A 10,084-nucleotide genomic window follows, 5' to 3' on the forward strand; every position below is an offset into this window, starting at 1 on the left:
GGAGTGAAGACCGAACCCAACTGCTGCACACTCTCCCACTCAAAATAATGGGGGTGTTCTGATTTCTGACCACCTTCTGATACTCGAATGGTAACTCTGTCAGGCTGCATTTCACTCTTAGCAGTATTGATACGCAAGATTTCCAGGGGTGAAGAGTTTTTTTAATAGAAAAATAAGATGAAATTAATTTAAGCTGTTACTATCAGCCATTGCAGTGAAACTGGGAAAGTATCTTCTGTAGACTTAGTACATTTTGGCCATAGCTTTGCAGTCAGATTTATGCGAGCATATCTGATGTACTACTTTATTTGTAAGCTGGGTGGGACTGTATTTCAAGGCAAAGAAAGCCTGGAGAAATTCTGTGCGTTATCCTGACGTTTCAGAACATTACTGACACCACCAAATTGTGCCTCTTGGTGAACAAGCTGAAAGTTCAGCACGTCCCCTGAGTTCTTCTAAAGCTCTTTCAAAGCACCATCTCTGTTTCCCAGCGGAGATCGGCTGTGAAGTTAATGCATGACAAATCTGGGAGTGACTCATCAGCTGTTTGTTATCGGGCATATATTGTATATTAATTACCCTCGGTTTGCAGACCTAGCATGCAGTTGTGAGTCAAGCTGATGCTTTGAAATGAGGGTGCTTAGCAGGGAAAATGGGTGTGCGGCTGTATGGTGAGCTGATAAAAGGCTTTGATTCTTCCGTGGCTCGGGGAAAAGCTGCAGAACAGTACGTTGAACTCACGGGGAAAAAAAGCATCCCATGAAGCCAATAAGAATATTCAACTAACTGCTTTTATAGACAGGCCTGACTCAGAATGAATGTTCAAGCCTTAAAAGAGTGGGTTGAGCAGCGCTATTGGGAAGACTCTTTTAATGTGAATCACAATTGAATAATTTGAATAAATGACTCAAAAGTTGCTGCCTGTACAAGCAGGAAGGCGGGATGTGCCACTGCCTGAATCTCCCTCTGCGGGATGCATCTTCCCATGTCCTCTTTCCACCCTCCAAGCATTTTACTTCCTATGTGAAAGACCATGCGATGGTTAATGTAACAATGGCAAAGAGCATTGATTTGAGCAGTTTGCTCTGCGACAAACTAGATGGACCTCATGGAGGAGAGGGAGACCTCCTTCCTGGGGGAGCTACAGGGCTTGCGCAAGAGTAAGAAGATGGGAGCTATTTCTGAGCCATTCTGAGTACTCCAGAGGTGCCTGGAAGGGCTGAGCAACCTGTGTGGCCCCAGCCTGTGCTGAATGGTGCCACCAGGAGGGTATGGGGAAGCAGAACAGAGCTCCTGTTTCAGGGCATAGAGTGTGACCTGTGCTTTCTGGTGTGTCACCTTAGCTTGGAGTTTAACTGATCTGCTGGAAAAGTAGCATGGCAAACTGTAGGCAAGCCAGAATGCTCCTGGAACATATCAAGGACAACTTCCTGAACCAAGTAATAGACAGCCCGAGCAGAGGGGATGCAGTGCTGGACCTGTTGCTCTGCAATGTGAGCAAACTGATTGGTGACAACAGGACTGTAGGCTCCCTGGGCTGTATGCAGTGGTGGAGTTCAAACTCTTGAGAGATATCAGGCAGGCAAAGAGTAAAAGCAGGAAGCTTAATTTTAGGAAAGCCAACTTGCATCTCCTCGGGGAGTTAGTGAACAAAACCACCTGGGAATCTGTACTCAAGGTCAAGGGAGCAGAGCAGAGCTGGCAGATCTTTAGTGAAGGTTTCCTTACGGCACAAGAGCTCTTCACCCCAGGTGGAGGAAGCAAGGAAAGGAAAGCAAGAGACTGTCATGGCTGAACTGGGACCTGCTGGTCAAACTGAAGAGCAAGAAGAAAATGCACAGGCAGCAGAAGCAGTGACAGGTACCCTGGGAAGACTTAGGGATGCAGCTAGGCTGTGTAGGGATGGTGTGGTGGGCTCAAGAAGGCCAAAGCCCAACTGGAACTGGACTTGGCAAGGGGTACAAAGAAGTATAAGAAAGGCTTCTACAGGTACATCAACAAGAAGAGCACCTTCACAGTGAAGACAGGATGGGACAGCTGAGACTGTTCAGCCTGGGGAAGAGAAGGCTCCGGGGACACCTGAGCTGCCTTTCAGTATCCAAAGAGGGACTGTAAGAAGGAAGGGGCAGACTATTTAGTTGTGTCTGTGGTGGTAGGACAAGGGGAAATGGTTTCTAACTAAAAGAGGAGAGATTTAGACTGGATATAAGGAAGAAGTGTTTTACAATAAGGTTGCCCAGAGAGCTGGTGGATGCCCCATCCTTGGAGACACCCAAGATCAGGCTGGACAGGGCTCTGAGTGCCAGATGGATCTGTAGGTGTCCCTGTTCATTGCAGGAGGATTGAACTAGATGACCTTTAAGGGTTCTTTCCAACTCAAAACAACTCTATGTTTCTATGATTCTGTGTCCTAACTTTTCTTGCCCAAGAAAAAGCCCTGTGATCAAGGTTGGACTGAAATGCTGAAGTCCTTTTTGAACTCAAGCCTCTTTGAACTGGGTGACCTCTAATGAAAGCTGGGAAAGTTTAGAGAGGAAAACAGCTTATCTTTTCCTTCTCCTTGCTGGATGAATGCCCTTATTTTGTTATAGATCGTTTGGCTTTATTTTTGCTAGGGGAATGTTATTTATTCAGCTTTCAAATGTTTGGTTAGCTTATTAATTTTTCATATGCAAGAGCTTTGAATATGTCTCTTTGAAATGCCACAGCTAACCTCCTTTTTCCTTTGGGTGATGTACTTGGATCTCCACTTTTGACCTTCTTCCAGAAGTTGCCTGGAAAATTAGCCAAGGGGACGTTCTCCAGCTCGTGGCTATCAGGTGGCACTGCTGCTGATTTATGAAGTTCCCATTACACAGAGTTAATGAACAGGAAAACATGGGACAGCCACCAGAAGTTCTGCACACCCTCTTGTTAGTGTGTGAAGCATATGGATGTGAGGGATGACCACAGTGCTCAGCAGGGGAAAACCAAACCATCTTCTCCTTCTCCACTGTAGTATCTGCTGTAATTTCCAGCCTTCCAGTCTGCAAATCCACCCTCATCTGCATTCTTCTTGGGGGAATGTCCCCCACTTGGGGGACTCATGAAGACACAGTGATCATAATGTAAAGGAAAGGGCAGCTCCTTCTCCTTGGGCTGAGGATGAACTGTCTCTGCTGTCATTCCAGTATTGTTTTAATTTTGTTTTCTGCTGGTAATGCTTATTTTACCCTCTGGTGTTGCTTTGGCAGGCGCAGGCATTTTGTCCTTTAGGACAAATTCTCTGTGATGCTGAAATGAACTAAATGCAGAGGTTTTTTCTTTGTTTCACGTAGATAGTAATTTTCTTGCTTTGCTTTTTAATAACTTCAAGATTACTTCCATTTTTGAATGTGGAAATAGCATCAGCATGGACTTGCTGTCCTTGCTTTCGCCAGATCACATGCTGTCCATTCTTTACAAACCTTTTTGTTGCGTTTGCCCTTTCCCACTTCTCCTGTCTTCATTTAATACTCTTAATTTGTCTTTTCTTTGATTGTTGTCTAACAGTAATTCCAGCTCACCCATCAATCACCATCACAACGCTGTTTACCAAGGTTCATATCCAAGGTTTGACTCCAGGCTGTTGGCTGCAGGTCCAGCTGCCTCGTACAGTCAATAAATGAAAGTTCTCTCGTCATATGGCACAAATCACCACTTCCTCCACTCCTCAGACCCTGCTCCTCCAGGCTGTTCATTTCACACATCTTGACACTGGAAGCTGGGCACTGCACTGTAGATCAGCACATATTTATTGACTTGTATCCCGTTATTATTCTGATAGGCATGTATGGCTGTGTTGTGCTCCCACCCCAGGTATTTCCTCTGTCTGGTTTATTACCACTGTGAGCCTTCTCTTCAGCATTTTACAGTTCTCCTCTGCAGGTGTGTGGGGGGAGCCCATGCAATAGGATACTGTCTGTTTGCGGTAAGGCTGCAAAGCATCAAGGGCATCTTTGTACAAGAACAGGATGACAAGTAAGCTTTTTGAAAGTCCTTGTGACTCATGTCTAATGTTTGTGTGCAAACACTGAAGCCTGAAGTCCCCTGCCTTTCAACTGTGTTTATCATTAATTTATGTTCTGTGTTAGCGTTTACCTGGGTATTCTTAAAAATCAGTCAAGACCAGAGGCTCATGCTCTGTGCTTGGAGGAGCTGATGTACGCCTGAAGCCTTCTCTGATTTTACCATTAACTCCTTTTCACACCTATATGGGCAGAGCAAAGGGTGTCTGAGCTGGCAGCTCCATTGAGGCCATGAGCAGTGGGGATGGCCAACCCTACAAAAATGCCCTTGATATTTTAGTTTGAAGGCTGTGTGCTCCCTGTATGGGATAAAGGGAAGGGAGGGGGCAAGCTTCCTCCTCCGAGGCTCCAACAGACTGCAAGAACACAGTTTTATCACTGTGTCACAATTCATAGCTAATATCTGCAAATTCTGGCAAAATACTGTTAACCTTAATACCATTCCACCCCAACAGAAATTTTGTATGCAGACACAGACTCGGGGAGGATATAATTGGTACCTATTGCTCTACTTTCAAAATGCTGCATTCAGATACATTCCTGTGGAAAAAGAAACTGATGAATCTTCAATACCTGGAGAGGCTGAGATCATCCACAGACTTCTAATGAGCATCGAACTGCACTGCCTTCCTCCAGCACTGCTGAGACACGGTCCTACCTGGGGGGCACTCAGGAGCCAACACAGCCAGTTGCTGGGGCTTTATGGTATTGTTCCATTTGTACATATGTTTGGAGCCGAAGGAAGTGTTGGAAAAATTCCCTAGCACAGAAATATTCCAGAAGGATTTCAAGGTTGTTTCTCTCATGCCTACCACGCACACTTCAGCATCTTCGTTTATCTATCTAGATGCTGCAGTATTCTTGCAGTTCAATCTGTACATTTGTTTGCAGCCTGAAAAAAAACATCCATGCTTGCTGCTTCTTTTTTGCAACCTGAGCCATCCTGGTCGCTTGTAGCTTCATTAGCCCCTACAGATGGATGACATGAGAGAACTCAGCACAGTGCTCGATTAACTATGGACAGAGCTGTTCTTCTCTGAGTGTCCATGTAAAAGTGCTCTGTCTGACAGCAGACATGCCTTGAACCTCAGTAAATTGCACCAGCATTCAAAGAAAAATAACCTGCATCCTTTTGCTGCTTTTTTATTAATTCAAATGTCGTACCTCTTTTAATTCACATATTCCCAACCAAGATTTAATTACAGCAGGTATTTTGGGGTGGCTGTTTTTAATTTTCTTCTAGCTGTGTTTCAATTTCCTTTGTTGATTCACTGCTGATTTTACTTTCACAATTGATTGGGAAGGTTTATTCTTACTTTAACGTTAATCTTTAAATACTTTCTCCCAACAGGGGCTCTCAGATGATTATTACATTGTGCTCTGTGAGGAGAAGCAGTCTGCAGTGCTGGATCTGGTGGCTGTTCTCCTCCCACTACAGCTATCTCCACACAGGGACATATGCTTTCCATATCCTTGTGACATGTCTTACATTATCATTTTTCTAATTATTTTCTAATTTCATTGCAATTGCACTACCAGGTATCACAAGGCACCATATATAGTCATCAAGAACAGACTGTTTTCTTTATAGCTGTATCAAATAGTCGTGTGTCTTTGGCATAGTGAGTTACTGAACAATACACCACTCAAGGCTTTTTTTTCCTTCCTGTGAATATATATTAGGACTGAACTTAGGCACACGAAAGCCGTATTATTAACCTGCTGTGTCATCATTTTCCAGTGACTTCCTATTTCCTATCAGGAAATTTGACGTGCATCACGCTGACTTTAACACAACTTGCACAAAGTTACCTGGGACAAGTTAAAAAAGGGAAGGAAAAAGGAATGTGTGCCATCATTAAAACTACTGTAATATTGTTCACTCAAGATAATATGGCAGGTTTTTCATTTTATTTTTATCAGGATGACATCTACCACAGCTTATAAGGAATATCACAATGAATTGGATGAGAAAACGAGGGAGATTCATCGGAATGTATTTTTGTCTCTCAAACCACTTGGTTTAGTAACACATGCATCTAAACCACCCACAGTTAGGGCCAGAAATGCCCTGTTCCTAATGAGAACTGATGGGTGCCTGCCCATTCCTCCAGGAGGACATGGCTCCAGCTCAGGACCAGGTCTGCACCACAGCAATTCTATGAGGGGAGAGATACGAGGCAGAGACAGTGCAGCATCTGTCAGTAAATCTGGGAAAAAACACATTTCTCATAGCTATCATAGCTTTGCTTTTGTTTTTAACAGAACGTGTGGTGGAAAAGAAAGATATTTATTAAGAATTTTTGTCTTTGCATTTATTGGAGGTTGGAACTAGATGATCTCTAAGGTTCCTTGCAACTCAAGCTTGTCTTTGATTCTGTGATTTAGCCTTTTCCCTTCATTATGTTGTCTTAAATGGCAAATTCAAAGGCAAAATGTCATTTGGTATTAAAACCTCGGTCAGCCAACAGTCCAAACTCTTCCCTGGGGTGACTTTCATAGAGTTGTGCCAGGAATTAATTTGATTGAGTCAGGAAAGGATTAAAAAAAAAACAGCCAACAGCTGAAGGTCTGAGGTCTCTTACCTCACAGTTATCCTCATTTGCAACTCCTTCAAGATCCATCCTTCCTTAAAAGGGCTTTAAAAAGTTCAGACCTGGCATGAAGGTGACACTCCCTGCTCTGAGAATGGCTTTTGGTTTGTTTTGCCGATGGCTGCTCCCTTCTCCTTATGTGTGAGTTCACCAAGTGAAATTTGAAAACTGTATTTCCCCTTTAATCTCCAAAGTGCTATATGGATGTGAGCTTTTCCCATCCTTTGTTTGAAAAAATGGATAGCTTTGACATCTGAGTCTGAATGGCACTAACTGTGGAAGTGATATGCTAACTATGAAAGTGATACAGCAATCTTGTTTAACAATGCTTAGATCATGCACAGAAAAGTCAATAGTCTCTCCACGGCTTCCCCTTCAGAAGGATAAAAATGGTTCTGATTAAATAAATCCCCAGCTCCTCCTAACATCCCATAACAGCCAAAGCAGATCTGTCTTGATGGCTTCTTGTATGCTTGTGTGTCCCAGACCAACCGCAGAAGAAACATGGCCCATGCTTGACTGCTGTTCCCTCTGCCAGGTTGTCATGAAAGGAACCATTTTTGGAAATGGAATGGTCAGAGGCAGCCATAAAGGGAGCTATAGGACTGAGGGACAAACATGTACAAGAACTCCTTAATGGTAAGGGTGATGGAGCACTGGAACAGGCTGCCCAGAGAAGTGGCGGAATCTCCTTCTATGGAGATATTCAAGACCTGTCTGGACACTTACCCGTGTGACCTATTGTAGGGTACCTCCTTTAGCAGGGGCTTGGATTCAATGATCTCTTGAGGTCCCTTCCAATCCCTGTGATTCTGTGTGAATATTTGTGAATACTCGAGCATAGTCTCTTCAGAGTCTGAGTTCTTTTCCATTCGAATTGTCAATTGAAAAGAGCCCAGAGACAGCAGTTGTTAGCTGGACATTGGTTACAAAGCAGAAAATAGTAGGGGCGAAATGTAAAGCAAAAGGATTTTTTTTTATGTTCATTAAATAATGGAATAAATTCTAACGTGTTATCTGTGTGCTCAGTACAATGAAAATTCTGCAAGGTCATGTAGACAGTCCTCCTTGTTACTGATGGGTACAAGGAATGGATGGAAGGAGAGGGACTTACAGCTCTTCACCAAAGACCTGAGATACCAATGCCAGTCACCCCACTAAAGCTGACGTTGGTCTGGATGTAGGATAACCATGAAGAAGAACTGAAAAACAGATTCATTTCTCACGTAAGTTTTTTCTTAAGATTTTGTTAGTGGGTGAGTTATTGCAGGTTGCCTACCCAAACCAGCCAAGCAATATACCAAGGCAAAGAGGAAAGCATTTATCTCGTAGCTGGACCTTCACTAAACACCAGAGGAACTCAAAAATTTGTTTTACTCAATTACTGAAGAAGAATTTGTCCACAACCAAGAATGAAAAAGTAATTTTTGCAAAATTCTGGTCCCAAATCCTACATGACTGCAGTTTCAGTAAACTCGATCTTTATGCCAAAGGTCACGGAAGCATCCAACAGGAACAGACCTGAGGATGTTTACAAGCCCCAGGGAAGCAGTGTTGTATTTGTGTCTATATTTGTGTCACCCTAACGGACAGCTGTCTGACTTGTTAAAGACACATCAAGACTTTACAGTTCTCTGTAGTGTTTCTCTCCCAGTGATTCACTGTTCTGCCATAAGAAAGATCTTTTTTCCCTAAAACCTCATACTTCTGCAGTTTCAGTCTGTTGTTTTTCAGCCTCTGGACTGAGCAGTGATGATGCATACAGACTGCTCCCTGGAGGGCATGCTGGTAGTCCTGCCTTTGACTAAAGCATGTGATAGGACAGTTGGCAATTGGCTTCTACAACTCTTTAGGTGTGTGATGTACATTGAGAAGAACTATTTAAAGCAAGATAAGAATTTGTCTGTTTGTTATTTAAATATTCCCAGGAAAATTATTGGTTTCTGTAAAGACTAAAAGCTCCAGCACAGTTAATACGAGGGCTGGTGAACAGTGCAAGAATGAACATCACTCACTGCAAATATTTCAGCTTCTTTGAGCAGCGTGAGGTAGTCCAACTGTCTTTCATCCCTGCAGAGGAATTTTAACTCATTACATGTTAAAAGGTTGAACTTGCCTTTTGTTTGTCACTATGTAGGGCTGTGTAGTTCTTTTGTTTTGTGAAAGCAACAATCTAAATTATTCACAGGAGCTGAGGCGCCAGCTCAGTGCCCAGTGCCACAACCAGACAGGTCCTGATTCCTGATAGCCTCTTCTTTCCCAAAGACCACAAAGTAGCTGGCTGTGCTCTGATGGCGCCACGTTGCATTGCTGGAGGCTTGTTTGAATTTCAGAGCACATCTGGCAGTTGAGAGTAAAATAGGCAGGGAAACAATATTGATCAATGAGAGTTTTGCTCTTGACATAACCAGGAAAGTGCACCTTAGGTGCCTAATTAGCATCAAACCATGCAGAAATGATATTGGAAAAAAAAAATATATTGACTGCGTATCTAAAAATAGGAAGCCTGCACCTCTTGTAGGAGCAAGTTTGGGGGATGTCAGGTGTAGCAAAAATCAATGAGGTGATGCAATAGACTGATGGTGTGTCAGAAGAGCTGCTGTTACTGCCTCCTGCAGAACCCAACAGTACGTAGCTGAGAGTGTCAGCTGGTCCCAACGTTACACACATTTTTATTTGAAGTGCATGTTAAGCAGGTGAAGTGACCTAATTGTGAAAGGAGCTTGGTCTCCATCTCAGGCATGCTGTCAGGTGGCTGGGTTTTACTCCTGGGCTGTCCCTGGTGTTCATCTTTGAGGAAGCTGCTGTGGCAGAGTGCCTTTGGTGGGAGTCAGCCTCATGTTATGAGAGCCCAGAACTGCCTCTGCCTTTTGGGAGAGTTTTGGACCCCTCCTCTAGAACACAGTGGGGTAGCAAAAAAAGTGCAAATCTGAAATTCTGGCAGCCTTTGGCGGTCTCTCCCTGCTTACAGAGTGGTCAATAGGCAGTTTAGCTAGAAGAGTTTTGTCTCAACACACTGAAAGAAATAATAACCCTGTGTGAGCTAATTGACTGGGGGCTCATCAGGCTTCCTTTGATTTCACCCTGCTTTCTCAAGTCTGTGAAGGTCCAACTATTAAGGAATACGGAATGGCAATAGGAATAATAAGTAATATCCAGCTGCCAGGATTGTTTAGCACAGTTTGACTGCAAACAGCTGGTAACATTATCCAGGTTTTGCATACTTTGTGTCTATTTGCATACTGATTTGACAGTGTAATTGTGTACTGCCATAAGGCACACTGAAAGAAAGAAGTGAGTAAATTCAGAGAAAAGAGTTCTTACAATCTGCTACTGTATTTCAATCAAAACTAACAGTATGCCATTTTGCAGCAGGAATTGATTTTTTCTATTCCTTAGAGTGCACCTGGCCAGCTAGAAGTCATGGAGCCAAATTTAAACTGA

The sequence above is a fragment of the Gallus gallus genome, chromosome 3 (assembly GCF_016699485.2).
Source record: "Gallus gallus isolate bGalGal1 chromosome 3, bGalGal1.mat.broiler.GRCg7b, whole genome shotgun sequence".
Classification (NCBI taxonomy): Eukaryota; Metazoa; Chordata; class Aves; order Galliformes; family Phasianidae; genus Gallus; species Gallus gallus.